Genomic DNA, 15,323 nt, shown 5'->3' with positions numbered 1-15,323 from the left:
TTTGAATTAGGGATGTGGTTGTGGGTTTCTAGATTTTCAGGTAAAATCTTTGCTGCTAGTACACCTGGAAATTCTCTTTGACCCTTTTTCCCTCAATGGCTTTGTCTAGAATAAAACTACTAAACTTTTTTAAATAACAGAATTCTTGTTTTTCTGTCAGACTTTATGGAGGAAATTCAAGGGTCCTTTTGTTCCAGTCTGGATGGAAGCATTGGAAAGAAAATAATTCAGCATGGCTTAGTTATGAGTCATGTCCTTGATCTGTTAAAGCAAAAAAACTGACAAAATACAATCTTCAGAGAAATACATCTTAGAGCTCCTCAGATAAACAAAGATCCCAGTTACTGGGTGAAGCATCCAAGCACCTTCAGTGGGATTTTCATTGCCGTTCAAGAGTTCAGACCTCTAAGCCTCCCCGCTTGACAAAATGTAAGGCTGTTTTGAAGCATTTTCAAAGCAGTGAACAAGCATTTATTGTGATACAGGGTTGTAACATGCAGACAAGTGCCAGGTGTCACATGTATGTTTCCTACTTAATGGTCATAGATAACCTACGGAATATGCCAGTGTTTGCATACCAAAAGTGTGGCTGCTGATTATTACTTTACACTATTAAAAATGGATTTGGAGGGTCATGACGGGAAACAAAATATTAAAATATACTTCCCATATAGATCATGCTTTGTTTTGAGATTCAGTTTGTGTGAAAAACACTTACTGCAGTGCCTATATTGAAAGGAAGGCACAGAGACAGTTTTCAGCTCCTTTCAGTCATCACTTTGATTCCAGGATCATGCTGATAAACAGAGAGAATTCTCCTTGGCCTTGAGACATTCATGTGATCTTGGGGAAAATGGGGAAAAGGCAGCAGAGAGAACTCCTTTTTGTGTGCTAGAAGTGAAGAGGTGGTAACACAAGCTACAACTGACCTTTCAGAAGTGGATGCAGCTAAACAGATTTAGGATTACTACATAGCTGTGGGCCTCATCAGAACAACCTTCATGATAATGTTTTCCACTTTCTCAGTTCTAGCAGAATCAGGAATCTAGAGAGAATAGAGAGAAATCTTTTGATCCTTCTGCCCTTTAGACTCAAGTGAAACCAGAAGTGTAAAGAAGTAATAAAAGCAAAGGAAAAAAAGAGTCAATTTCTTAACACTTGTTCAGTTTTGGATTAGTTGCATCATATTCCCTGGCTTCTTCTTAAAAATTAATCACTCTAATCCCCTCTATTCCTTCTTCTCAATTTGAATAGTTCATTTAAAACTTTCAGTGAATGACATTCTTCTGTTTCTTACTGTCAACACAGTTACTTCATTTTAGAACATCTCATTCTATTTGCTACTATGACATTTTTTTGGTGAGGTTTTTATTTTTTGTAGCTACTTGGGCTCATAAATATCTCAAGTAGTGCTTTGGTTCTACTTCATTCTTGCTCACCCTCTTTTCCCATTCCTTTAATGAATGCAGTCATGGTTACCTTCCTTGTGTAGACAGATCATATTTTCATCCCCATTTGCCTCACTTTTCACCAGTTTGGGAGGCTGTACCGGGTTTGAGTACAAAGTAGTGCACTGAGGCAGCAAAGGACTCTAAAGAGGAAGTTAGCAGAGCTGAGTAGGAGCAAGAGGTCTGAGAAAACAAAGGAACAAAGTTCAAGGAAGTCAACTGGATTGGAAATCCTGAGGGAAGAAAATAATTACTAAGAAGCACGTGCTTGGAGTGGCGAGGGAAAGAGAGCGAAAATGTGAGGCCGCAGCAGCTGTCATCCTTCAAGACCTTTTATTCTGCCACAGTTGACCCAGCCAGAATCTTTCACCATCTCTCTGGCCTCCTGGTGCTCCAGAGTCCTTGGCTCAGCTCTGTGTGGATCTGTTACAGGCAGAGCCCTGCCTTACATAGGTGAGAAAATTGCAGAACTGTAAGGTAGAGGTGTGAGCAAATCTGAACAGAACATAAGCACACAGCATAAGGAAAGTAAAACCACAGCACTGGGACTGCGTGGTAAAGAGCTTGTTAGATCAGGGGCTAAGGAGAAACCAGCAAAATTGAAAGGTGCAAAGTTCTCATACACTATTGGAATTAAATTTTGGTATATAAGAAAAGGAGGAAGAAGCCACAGTCATACCAAGTGGAGCAGCACAAATAGAGTGATTGCTGCTTTCTTTTTTAGTTGGTTTTCAAAATATGCAAATAACAACACATCCTACGAGGAAGGACAGGATATACTAAGAACTGTGTGAAGATCTCACTCTCATTCAATGTGTTGAAGTGACCAGGATTATCAATGCCTCCTGAGCAGGGACAGAAACAAACCTCACCTGTTTGTGAGGCCTTTGGGAGAACCTAGGGACAGCTTGCCTCACGGAGGGCAGTGCAGAGTCCCAGTGAACAGCTATGTGGAACAGGAGTGGAAGATGGAGTAGATGAAACACATAGCTAAACAAAAGGCAAACAATATATTTTGAAGAGAAAGCAATGAACCAATCACTTTGAAGAAAGTAGAAAACAAACTTATAAATATCACATATCCCCACAACTTCAGTGGAAATATAATGGGAATAGAAGATCTTCCAGGGGGCCTCTGTATCAAGAGATTTGCTCCATGGAATGTGTATAGGGTAATTTCACAAGAATGAAACTGAAAAACATATATCATATGAAATAAGGCTTTTCTTCTCTTCAGAATCATTATATTAGATATTAGCTGGCCATAATCAGAATGATTCTTTTATTTTTTTCAATCTCTAATAGTGTATGTGACAAATACTGGAAACTCTTGCCCTTTTAAAAGAGATTTAATACCAAAGGACAATCTACTGAGGAACAAAGTCCAAGACCTCTCTTTGGCATGTCTTCAAAGGTCGTTTGTACATTTTACATTGAGCTAGATTTCTCTTGGATACTACTGTGACAGAATTCTTCATAAAATCATTCTAAGAAGGCTAAATGGAAAAAGAAACCTAAAAAGATTAAGAATGGAACAGGAAGCATTTAAGATCTCACTCTCAGAAAGATTTTGTGTAGTCTTTGAATGGGGAATAAAATTGAGAGAGGTGGGATAAAATGGTGTAGTACCATGAAATGTCTAGTGTTTCTAGCAGGAAAAGAGGCAAATTCATTCATGAAAAAACTTGAGCCCATTCCCAGGAAACCGAATCAAGTAGGCTTCTTGAGTCCTTTTGAGAAGCAAAAGCTGCTTACATACAAATTACTTTAAAGTTTGAAGATGGAAGGAACTCCATGGCAGGAGAGGGAAGAGCATAATTTAGGGAAAGTTGAAAATACTTGTACAAAAAATACTTATTAAGAAAAGTTCCTCACCGCATTAAGTGTCTTGGCAATAGTTTCAGCCTAAATAGCCCTAATGGACATGGGCTAACAATGCGTGTTAGGTTCAATCCCCTCATTCCTCTGTCCTTTTGCTGCAATATTCTCCACTTGCTGTTCACCACTGCGAAATCTAAGGCAGTGCTGCTCTGCCATTCCCACCTGTGCTGTCTTCACAGACGCCATGGGCTCATGCCTGCCCTGGTGGGCTTAGGATTGGACTGCCCCAAACCATTGTAGTTCTTACAAATAGATTTACGATTGTTTTAGCTTGCTTGGAGCAGGTGCCAATAGATCTCCCTTTCTGGAGTCCTGAGGGCCTCATGGATTACTTAACTCCTTTCTTCAACCAGTTTCCACAGTAAATCTGCTCTCAAAGACTTGAGATAGTACCTTCACCTCAGGGTTTCCAGAACTGTGAGATTTCCAGGAGTAGCACAAAATGGAAGAACTATATTTTGCTAATAACAAGAATTTTAATTTTGGTTATGCTATATGTTTTAGTCTTGGGTAACGTATGTAGTGTACAGGAAAAAAGCACATAACTTGAATTGACAACACCTCCCTCAGACACAGTGGCATTATTTATGCCTTGCTAAACTTAAAAACGTATCACAGGATTAGAGAATTTTCTGAGTTAGAAAGGACCCAGTAGGATCATCAAAGTTTAACTCCTGGCCCTGAACAGGACAGCGCCAAGAATCACACCATGTGCCTGAGAGCTTTGTTCAAATGCTTCTTGAACTCTGTCAGGTTTGGGGCTGTGACCACTTCCCTGGGGAGCCTGTTCCAGTGTCCAACCACCCTCTGGGCAAAAAGCATTTTCCTGATGTAAAACCTAAACCTTCCCTGACACAATTCAGGCCATTCTCTTGGGCCCGGTCACTGGTCACCACAAAGAAGAGATCAGTGTCTGCCTCTCCTCTGGGCCTCGCGAGAAAATTGTTACTTCAGTGAGGTCTCCCCTCAGTGTTGTCTTCTCCAGGCTGAAAAGACCAAGTCACCTCAGCTGCAGCTCTTATCACTTTCCCTCCAGGCCCATCACCACCTTCATTGCCCTCCTCTGAATGTTCTCCAATAGTTTTATATCCTTGTATTGAGGCAAAACTGCCTCAAGCTGAGGCTGCCCCAGCACAGAGCAGAGAAGGACAATCCTCTCCCTTTCCCGGCTGGCAATCCTGGGCCTGATGCCCCCCAGGACACCACTGGGCAGGGCACTGCTGAATCATGTTCAACTTGCCATTGACCAGGACTCCCAGGTCCCTTTCTGCAGCACTGCTTTCCATCCTCTCATTCCCCAGTCTGTCCATACATCCAGGGTTGCCCCATCCCAGGTGCAGAATCCAGCATTCTCCCTTGTTGAATTTCATACGGTTGGTGATTGCCCAGTCCTCTAATTTGTTGAGGTCTCTCTACAGGACCTCTCTGCCTTTGAGGAAGCCAACATCTCCTCCCAATTTTGCGCTATTAGTAAACTTCCTAAGCATCCCTTCCAGTCCTGTGCCCAGGTCATTTATGAAGATGTTGAGGAGCACGGGGCTTAGGATGGAGGCCTGCAGAACCCCACTAGTGACAGGTCACTATTCTGAGGTCACCCCATTCACTGTAACCTTTTGCACTCTACCCATAAGCCAGCTGAGCCCACATCCCATGATGTGTTTTTCCAGCTGTGTGCTGGATGTCTTATCCAGGAGGATCCTGTGAGAGACAGTATTGAAAGCTTCACTGAAATCCAAAAAAATTGCATCTACTGGCTTCCCATGGTCAGTGAGGTCGGATTATATCTATTGGCTTCCCTTGCATACCCACCAACAAGGAGTGTTACTTTGTAGCAAGTGTAAATTAGGTTTGCAAGCAGAACTTTCTTCTCATGAAGCTGTGCTGGCTGTGACCAATGACTTCATCGTCCTTTAGGTGCTTTTCAATGCCACCCAAAATAATCTTCTCCATAATTTCACACATATGAATACCAGTATCATATGTGAATAGAATTAGCAGAATTAGCCATTTACAGTATGAAGTGTATTCCTGTTTGTGAGGACCCAATTCAGTTTGAATTCAGCTATTTTAGTTTGCCTCAGCTCTGGTTGTCGGGGTTGTCAGAGGCGTGTGGGGAGAGGGAGCATACACCTGCCACTTGCAGGAGGCAGCCAGGAGTGGGGGAAGCCTCATCTCTGGGGTGACTTCGCCAGGCAACACCCCACACCAGGCGATCAGTAGGAGACACTGTGGGGGGGATTCTCCAATCAGGTCATGAAAAAGTCTCCAGCAATGGACAGCATAGGTTGGACTGGACCAATGGATCCCTTTAGTGGGCAGACTTTGGGAGGGTCAGGGGGGTATAAAAACTAACTGCGTCAGGGCTCGCTGCTGCCTGCTGAGGCTCGCACTCTTTTCTGCTCCCGCTCACTCCCTCCTTTGCCCTGGCCCCAGCCAGCCTGCCTTCTGGGTCTCTTTGCTGGCCCTGTTTAGCAGGGTAACTCCTTTTTATTTTGTTTTTCATTACCAATAAATGGTTCTCAAGATACAACGCTTGCCTTCTTTGGCTTAATTTCGTTCCCAACCATCCATTTTTAAAAGAACTCTCTGCAGTTCCCCACAGTGGAACACAACACTGCTGAAAATCAAAACCATGGGTCTAAGGATTTTCATTACAAAAAAGAAATAAAAGAACTATAAGTCCTTGATTCTTACAAGCATCCACATTTTGAACTAGGTTTGGGGAAACCATTTCTTTGACTTCAATGTACTGTACATATTAGCAAAGTGAATCATAAGAATAAATATCTGCTGCATTAATACTGTCTAAATATCCATGACAAACTAAAAACTAATAAAAATCAAATGTTCCCCTATCATATCTGGAAGGCAGCAGATGTTTGGGGAAGACAAAGCTTAGGAAAAATCAAAACACACAGAATTCTCTATGCATAAATCAGTATTGTACCCAGTGATATTTGACTGTAAAACTTTTCTGTTGGTGTATCATACCAAGTATGCTGAAGCTTTCAAAAAGAATAAAAGTTCTATGATGACACCAAACAGTATCTTGCTGGTTTATTTCTATTTGTAGTGCCTGCAGAGTCAGCTTAGAGAACATGAACAAATGTCAGTCATCAGAAGATTAATAAAAACCAAATACACTCAAAACAAAGGAAGAAATAAAATATCACCATCAATATTTAAAATGTAAAAGCAAAGGACAAGTAGATAAACTATTCTATTAGGAATCTGTTTTATTATAATTTACGTACATTTGAATTACTCCTACTTCCAGATAACATTTACCTTGAAACTCAAAGAACTCAGTTAAAAAATATTATGCAGCAATTTAGCTAGGATTATAGGGATAAAGACATTACTGGCTTCAAGGGGTCTTCTCATGTCTTTAAAGTTAAGTTGATATGCTTGCTTGCTGTTCTGAGGTATTCCATTAATTCTACTACTTCTAAAAAAACAAAAAAAGAAAAGAAAAAAGAATGCTTAAATTTTTGTGTAATGGTGAAAAGGAAAATCAGTTAAAATGTAAGACCTGTGTTTTGAATGGTGAATATGTGTTTCTGATTATTTGAATTATTGGCTCCCAATAACAAAAAAACTACTACTTTCAGTTTTCAGTCCTACAAAACACATACATCTCATAGGTTTTTCCCTTATATTTTCAGGGCACATAAATGACAGTGACTTTGGGAATCTATTGTTTTCAAGCTTTAACTTCAGATTCCTAAAACGAGGCAGCTTTTTAGAAAATACTTGACTCTTTTTCTTTCTCGTAATCACTTGTTCTTAAAGTGGGTCGGCATGAAGGAGAAGCACAAAATATTTTTTTTAAATATTGACTCTTTTCTCAAAGTGCATTCCAAAATGTTTGCATTGAACTGTTTTGTATTGTAGCCTTAGTCTGTTCAAATGTGCTTTAGTCAGACCACCAGACTGCCCCTCATGCTTTTAATAACAGATTATTCAAACATTAAGGATCATCTCAAGTAATTTACAGCAATTTTCAGTAAATATAGGCAAACTACAGTATCTGGGCCAAACCCACCATGGATATTCTAACTTCTGTTAATGTGTGATGAGAGTCTGCAGATCCTTTTATTGATTAAAAAGCATTGATTATGTTGTTTTGAGAAGAAAGCTCCACTAATGCTTCTTGGATGTTCTCTTCAGTTCTTCAGCTAGGATATGAACATGTGAACGTTTTCTGGAAAGAAAATAAAAGATAATTAACAATAATTTCAAGTTATATTATGGAGAGTTTAAAAAAAGGGAAATAAATAAAGATAAAGAAACTGTAAAGTGAAGAAGGTTCTTTCCATTATGAAGGAAATCCCAGTATTTAATTATTTTCCACTGTTCTCATCTAAGCTTGCTGTCCTCTCCTGGTCTGCTACTAGCTTTAGAAAGCACCAAAGAGTGCAAAAGTTTGCTCAGTGTTATTTGGAATAGCATGCAAATGCATTGTAGAATTATTTGGTATTTTACACTTAACTGGAGCCAAGCTTTACTTCCAGTAGAGAAATATTAGAATCTGTCTCTAGCCTTCTGCTTTTGCCCCTTGTGATAATTTAGAGCAAGTTTAATGCTGTTGTAGTGGACGACAATATACATTTTCTTCTGAACTTGTATCATGAGACTTAAGCTGTAAAAGGATTTGATCTAGGCAGTTACACAGCACTGTCAGAGAGTTCCTTGTTAGCACTTCATTGCTGTTACAAGGAGGGGAGGAAAATGATTGTTAACACTGTTCCATCGCACACAATCTCTGTAGACATAATGTGTGATCAAAAGTAAGATTTGATTTGAAAAACAATTTAGTGTTTTTCAAGCTATCAAACAACATATCTCAAGTTCAGACCCTTAAAAGAAAACCAGACTGTTACAGTGGGGATATTGCAACACGATGTATCAGACAACGAGGCCTGTGGAAAAGAAATCTATATGGACTGATTCTTGATAGCTGTTTCAGAGATGTTTATTTCTCCAGCCGCATGGCCGGAGCTCTGCCCAGGAACTGTTCCAGTCACGGGACCAAGGGTCCTTCTGCCCGCGCAGGGAACACAAACCAACCCATGGGAACGAGGCTGAGCAGGGGCAGGGAAGCCCCGTGTCTGTGCCCTCAGGGCCCCTCTCCCAGGGCTACACGGCGGGGGAGGGCCCCAACACCAGACTAGATGGAGGCTTTTACACCTATCTTAAGACAGAGCAAGTCACCCTGTGGAGGCATGATCACTGGTTAAAGACTAAAAGTCACTAAATATGTGACTTCACTGGACTATGCTGCATTCATGTTCTGCATGAATGAGTCTTCACTTGCCCTTCTGTGTTCTTTATGCCTAAAACTGGGTGTAGACTCAGTTACTTTCCAACCATTCCCAGTACCTACAGAGGACAAGAACTTTTCACAAATGCTCTCCAGAAGAATATACTTTGTATGGCTTTTGAATTTATTGCTGTGAATCAGAAAAATCTGTCCTCTGGATTCTAGTGGTTATGAAACATTCCCCAGCTATTTCCAAATAGTCAGTTTCATAGATATTTCCAAATAGGTGAAGCATCTCTATTATAACAAGGCTATTTTCTTTAAGGACTGCTTCAACCAGGATTTCTGTAAGGAAGTATGGGAATGTGGGATGGGACATATGCTTTTCTTGCAATATTTTTGAAAGAACTGGGCCCCAGTTGTAGTGTTGATTCCCTGTATCTAGAGTGAATGAGCGCCATAAAGATGAATTTTGCTATTACTATATTTTTGCAAGCATTTCTTCAGAGTGTTCACAGGAAAGGAATTAAAAAACCCTCGTGATGGGAAAACAAAGGATGACATAAACTTTTTTCAAAGTGCTTGCCTGTACTGAACATGCCAAAGCAACAACTTGCATGGCTTAGGGTGTGAGTGGAGGCTGGCTCATGTACACTAGAAGCAGCAATTGTAAGAGATTCTGAGGGACAAATCAGTTTTGTTTTCAATTTTTCAGAACAGAAGAAAGAAAGTAAAACAGAATTCTAGTGTTAGAGATTGCAAGATTGCAAAGATTCCCAAGGGTCAGACTTCCTGCAAATGCAGTTGTTTCACTGTTCACTCTTCTGTTTCTGTGTCCAGCAGTTACCAAGACTTACACCCATGAGCTGGAGTCAAATTATGATTCTGTACATTTCTGTAAGTGGTGTTCAACATAATATCACCCAGGTTTGCTGACAGTTCATAAAGAAATCAATAAGCATCTGCTATTTGTTGAGATGTCAAGTCATGAAACTTTGTGTAAATGGAAAGGTTAGTAAGACCTTTTACTCCTAAAATACATAGTGGTCTCTTTTAGGAAACACTTCAAGGAGCTTCACTCCTGAAATCAATACATTTCTATATTTGTACACTTAATCAGAGCACATCTGCTTTTCAGTTGTTCAATAAGAGAGACATAGAATCAGTGTTACTAACTTTATTACATTGATTTCTTTTGTTTTGCATTTTACTCAGATTGAAAAATTAAATATTTTCACTTTAGTAACTAAAACTTGACAGAAAATCATTCCTTTAGAAAACATTTTTCTCTCTCAAGACAACATCATCTTAAACTGCAGCCACTGCAATTCATCATTTTAGCTATGAGGATTCAACAGTTCTGTAGTTATTTTTTTCTAAGTATTTTCCTCACTAAGCCTGACATCTGTTACCCAGTATCTGTACAGAAAAGCATGTTGCAGATGTTTGCTAACAAGATGTTGAAAGAATCTGATGATGTGATGCAGGATTCAGTCCTTTCTGTCCCTAAAATAATTGTTTACTGAAGTAGTAAGGTCTTGCCAAGTCAGTTGCACTAGACTTTCAGAAAGCATTCTATTAAAAGAAACAATTCTAAAAAGTAAAGGATTTTAACTGTGTACTGTAGAAATTGCTGTCAATTATGTAAAAAACTCAAGGCTCACACTTTGGAGATTAATAGAAATACTTCACCCTGGCAGGTCTTTGTGTAGCCAAGAGCAGAGACAATGCATGTGTTGCTGTGGGATGTGGCTTTCATCACAGTTAAAGCCGCACAGGGGAAACACCACTGCGCCCCAAACTCAGTAACCATGAAGGGGCAGCCACCTGCACCTCTGCCCTGCAAACATGTCAGGACTGGAAAACTCCAGCTGGACAAACTCAGCTTAGGCTTTGCCCAAGACAGATTTTGAAAGCCAAACCAACATAGTTATTAACAGTATTTTGCCCTCCTCTGTCAAAATGTGGCAGATTAAAAACCTACAAAAATTCATCCAAATTGTTGTTGAAACTTGTTCTATCTGCAAGCAGGGATGATCATCTTTTACTTAGATATCCTCTAGTGTGTCTGGATATAGAGATATGCCATTGAGGTGATGTGAAACACACAGAGAGCTGAATAGCTGCAATGTGGGGCTGCATTTCACAGCAAAGATTATGCCTGGAATTGATGGGAAGCTAACAAAGTCTTCTGCCCCAACATTCTGGGCTCCAGTGGGAGCTGGAGTACTGCTTACATTCACAAGTTGTTAAGAAAAAGGAAGATTATAGCCAAGATACCTGATTAAACTATCATTGATCTGCTTACTGCTGCCTTTCCCAAATTAATTGGTACTCTCTTTACATCCCTAAGAAAGTTTTCTTGGTCCTCTGTCCTAAATTTCTTTCTTAATGAAATGCCCCAGCAAAAGTCTTTCATAAGGTGATTTGTTTGGGGAACGAGCCAATGTTACTGAAGTGTTTGAAGGGGCCCACAGGCAGATTGACTTGTCCCTTTTTGCTGCCAGCACCTGGCAGAAAGTTGCACAAGGATGAAGAAACTTTCTGTAATGAAACCCAAATGGTGAGGTTATTTTCATGTTTCTCTCTCAGCTCAGTTCTTGCACTAATAATGTCATTTAAATTTCAGTAGAAGGAAAATCTGAGTAAAAGTCTTTCAACCATATCTGAGTTTTTACCTCAAAAAACTCATTTTTGATGATAGCTAAAAAATGTTTTATAATCTCAAGTGAAGAAATAAAATAATGCATATCTGAAGATTGGCTTAAGTTTTAAACAAACAAAAAAAATCGCATGTTTGTATGTGTATTGACTTATCCAAAACGTTCCATCATTGATGAGTAATAATACCACAAAATAGATTATAATAGAACTGAAGAGAATGTTATTTTTTTGGTTTTTTTATATTTTGTTCAGAACAGAAGACAAAACCTTATGCCAAAAAGTGTTTTCCAAAGTGTATTGGTTCTGGTGGAGGCTTTGACCACATTATTTAAGAGAGGTTGTCCTTGGCCAAAGGGAAAGAATGTGGAGAACTCCAAACAGCAAAATCTGTCCTCTTCCTAAAGAAATCTTTCAGAAAATAAGCTTTGCCATTTCATGGAATCATAGAAACATTGACTGGATCTCTGCCATCTAGTCCAACCTCTGTCTTGAAGCAGGATGGTAGCCAAAACAAAACCAGGTGAGATGTAGCCTGATCTCACTGTGTATGTGGAAAACCTCCAGGGATGGTAAGTCTACAATCAGTCTGCACAACCTGTTGCAAAGATGGACACTCGGCCATGAAGAATCCTTCTGCATGAGCTGATGGGGAGGGGGTCTATAGGTTTGGAGGGAAAAGGTGCTACCAGTGAAAAGCAGGCCAAGGTAAGGGAAGAGAAACTTCAATGAGGGAAACATGCAGGAATTTCCCAAGGGCTGACAAGCTCTGGATGCTGTTAAGTCCTGTTGAAATTGAGTGAACTGATGGACTTTTGCACTGAGAGCTCAGCAAACCTGCTGAAAGTCAACAGTGCACACGAGTGTGTTAGGTGGACTACAGCCATGGAGTGAGATTCTACGAAGCACAGGTGACAACTGTGGGGCTTCACACACACCTGATGAAACAAAGGGTCCCTGGGGGACTCCAAAGAGCAGTGGAGAAGGCAACACAACCATTGACATGAGACTGCAGCTGGCCTCCCCAGTGTTGCTCCAGTGGGGCAACTGTGTGGAAATGTGTGAGTTAGTTGCATGAGGGAATAACTGAATGTGGTGCCTGAATAGTTATCTGCTGTTAATAACTTCAAATTAATGAAAAAATGGTGTTTCCAAAAGTATTGATGGCAGTCTGTTTGCCGTTCCCTTTCCCAGTTCCCCCAGTGCTCCAGATGTAGCCTAAGAATTGTTATTTTCTTCCAATTACAAGCACTTTTTTTTTAAACCAGTGTTTTTAAAGAATATTTCTTGTGTTTGTATTAGCAATACTCCTGTTATATTAAAAACATTTCTGGTGCTATTTAAAATCCTAGTAGTGTATCACCTTACAGAATATTGTGTGAAATCACGTGCTTGCTTAGAGAAAGTGAAATTGAAAACAAAAGCATTTCCCAGAAAAAGTGCTGAGGTCCTTGCCACAGGTCCTTCAAATGGCTTGGGAGCCTAAAGCATTTTCTATCTCTCCCAAATTTGTTACTCATCATTTCAGAACTACTTTCTTGCCTTAGGAGACTGAGAATGTTTTCTTTGATGCAATCTCATCAACTGGTGCAACAAATATGGGGAACATATTCAGTGAGCGATGAAGAAATGGAGCTATGATTAGTAACATTAAATTCTAGGTCCTTTCCTGCTTGGTGGTGACATCAGAAAGGGATGAAGAAAGGATTAAGGAAATTCTAGAAGTGACCTAGACTACATCCTACACATCAGTTTCTGTGCTTATGCTTTACTTGTTCCCTTTGTGAAGTCTTCCCTGAGTATTCCTGTTCCTAGGGGTAAATTATTGTATCCTTCAGCAGACATTTCACCAACCTTTCCCTTTCCCTGCCGTACATCTCTACAGAAGCATGGAGATTTTTTTGGAAATGACACTATTGTAATACCTTATTCAAATATAAGGAATCATTGGAGACTGCAGAAAAGAGAAGGAAAGCTCATGAAGTCAAAAATTTTTCTCGCCATATTTAATTATTTTCATCTGACAATTGATAAAAAACACTTGCAGAAATCTTAGACAAATCTTTAAAAACAGGTCCTCCTTAAACGTACAATAAAACTTATGAAAGATTTGAGCCAGAGTTGTAATTCTGCTGTCCTGAACCTCCCCCAAAGCATGCCTGACAGTTCTGCTGGTGGGAATCTGTGTTGACTTCAATCTTTGGGGGTTTTTTTTGTTTCCAGTCACTTGAATGACTGCTGGAGTTTTCACTATATACAGCTTGGAGCCTAATGTCTTTGAGTGGTTGGTATGTGCTCCTTTCTCCAGAGAAACTCTGAGGGATATAAATTGTAGTTTACTGTCAGAATAGAAGTCTTCGAATTTCTTGCACCCACCCATAGGATGTGACTTCTCAGAGAAAGTCACTGCTCTCTTAAAAGGCTGATAAATAGTTTGTAGTAGTCAGTGACTGAAAGAAGGCAGTATCACTTCCTGCTTGGGAAGTGAAAGATAGTGCTGTATGTAAATTTTCTTTCAGACAGCTTCATTCCTGACATCAGAAATGCTAACTGGTTTTGGCTACTTTATCCTGTGCTTCTGTGTATTGATAGGGTATAGATACCTCATGAATCCTCCATATATATCACAGGAAGAGAGAAGCCCTTACTGCATTTACCTTACACTGACAAAGACCTTTTCATTGAAACAATGTGTGCCTGATTTGCACAGCTGCTGTAATCTCTCTTCATTATATCTCTGTGGCTTTGTCCTGGGAAAGCTGGGCAAGACTGTTTTGGTTAGAGTGAATGACCATGCTGTGCTGCTAGGGCTTTTCTCTCTTGCTTCTCTCATTCCATCCCTTCTCATGTTTCTGTTTCTTGGCATGCATGTGGGCTTGTATGCACCCTGCGGCAGTTGTGTTGATGAATGCTAACTAGGCAAAAGCTGATGCAGCTCCAAGCAATCATTTTGCAAGTAATTGATTTGGATACTGAATACCCAGCCTGCAGTTTTTATGCATCTACCCGAGGGATAGCTCTTTGCATTAATTTAACACTCCTTCCAGCAGGACATTATCATCCCTTTCTACCATTTCTTTTCCTTGCTTTCTTACTATTTGTATGATGCAGTATGGCTGGATCTGTACCTAAAAACAATCTCTAGCATAATTCCTTCTAAACATACAAGTCTGCAGGCTCACATGCCATGTTGGCCAGGTTGTTATTCATCAGGGAAGTCCCACGGTCAGCATATGCCCCTGCCCTCACATATACTTTAAACTTCTGTAGTTTAGGAATCTTCTAGTTCAGGAAGCAGGAGGTGCATGCAGCAATTCCTATTTTCTTAGGAAGAGATATCTGTCTTAAAAAGGACTAAAGAGTCTTGCTGCCCTGTTAGAAGGTGTTTTCTTCTGCTTTTCTGAATTAAGCCATGATGTCTCTCTTCTGCCTCAGTGGAAAAACCATATTTATAGATGTACACACATATATACAGAAATCTTATATCTGAATTGTTGTGGCAACTGACCTGGCTGTCAGGAGGCTAAGACACCTTATGGAGAGAGTGATGGAGAGCCGTTCAGGACGCAAGGTGAGGACAAAAGTCAATGTGATCTGTCTCTAGACAGCTACTAAGATAAGACAAACCCACAACTTGCCTGAAATAAGACCATGTTACTTAAATAATTGTCTAAGTAGGACACTTATGACCATGTAAGATAGCTGTGTTACCTGGAGACCCTCATCTTGGATAGCATCTTACCTTGAAGACAACAGTTGTCAGACATCAGCTCCCCAGGAGACATAAAATGTAAGGTGTGCACCTTGACAGCCAGTGGATATAGATGGGTCCCAAACAAGAAACTGCAGGGCAGGACTCTGAAATAGATGGCAGAAACTGCTGTGTCCAGAAAGCTCCTCTTAATGACCTATAGGGAGTCTAGTTCAAGTGCATAAAGTCCTTTCCTCTAAAATCTGGTCATTGACATGTGTCCCTGGCAAATTACTTCTCCTTACTGAGGACAAAGCCAATACAGTGCAGGAAAACAGTAATTTCTATGAAATGTTTCTCTGGAATAGAACACAATGAC

Source organism: Corvus cornix, chromosome Z (genome assembly GCF_000738735.6).
Source record: "Corvus cornix cornix isolate S_Up_H32 chromosome Z, ASM73873v5, whole genome shotgun sequence".
NCBI lineage: Eukaryota > Metazoa > Chordata > Aves > Passeriformes > Corvidae > Corvus > Corvus cornix.
This window is presented reverse-complemented; position numbering follows the sequence as displayed.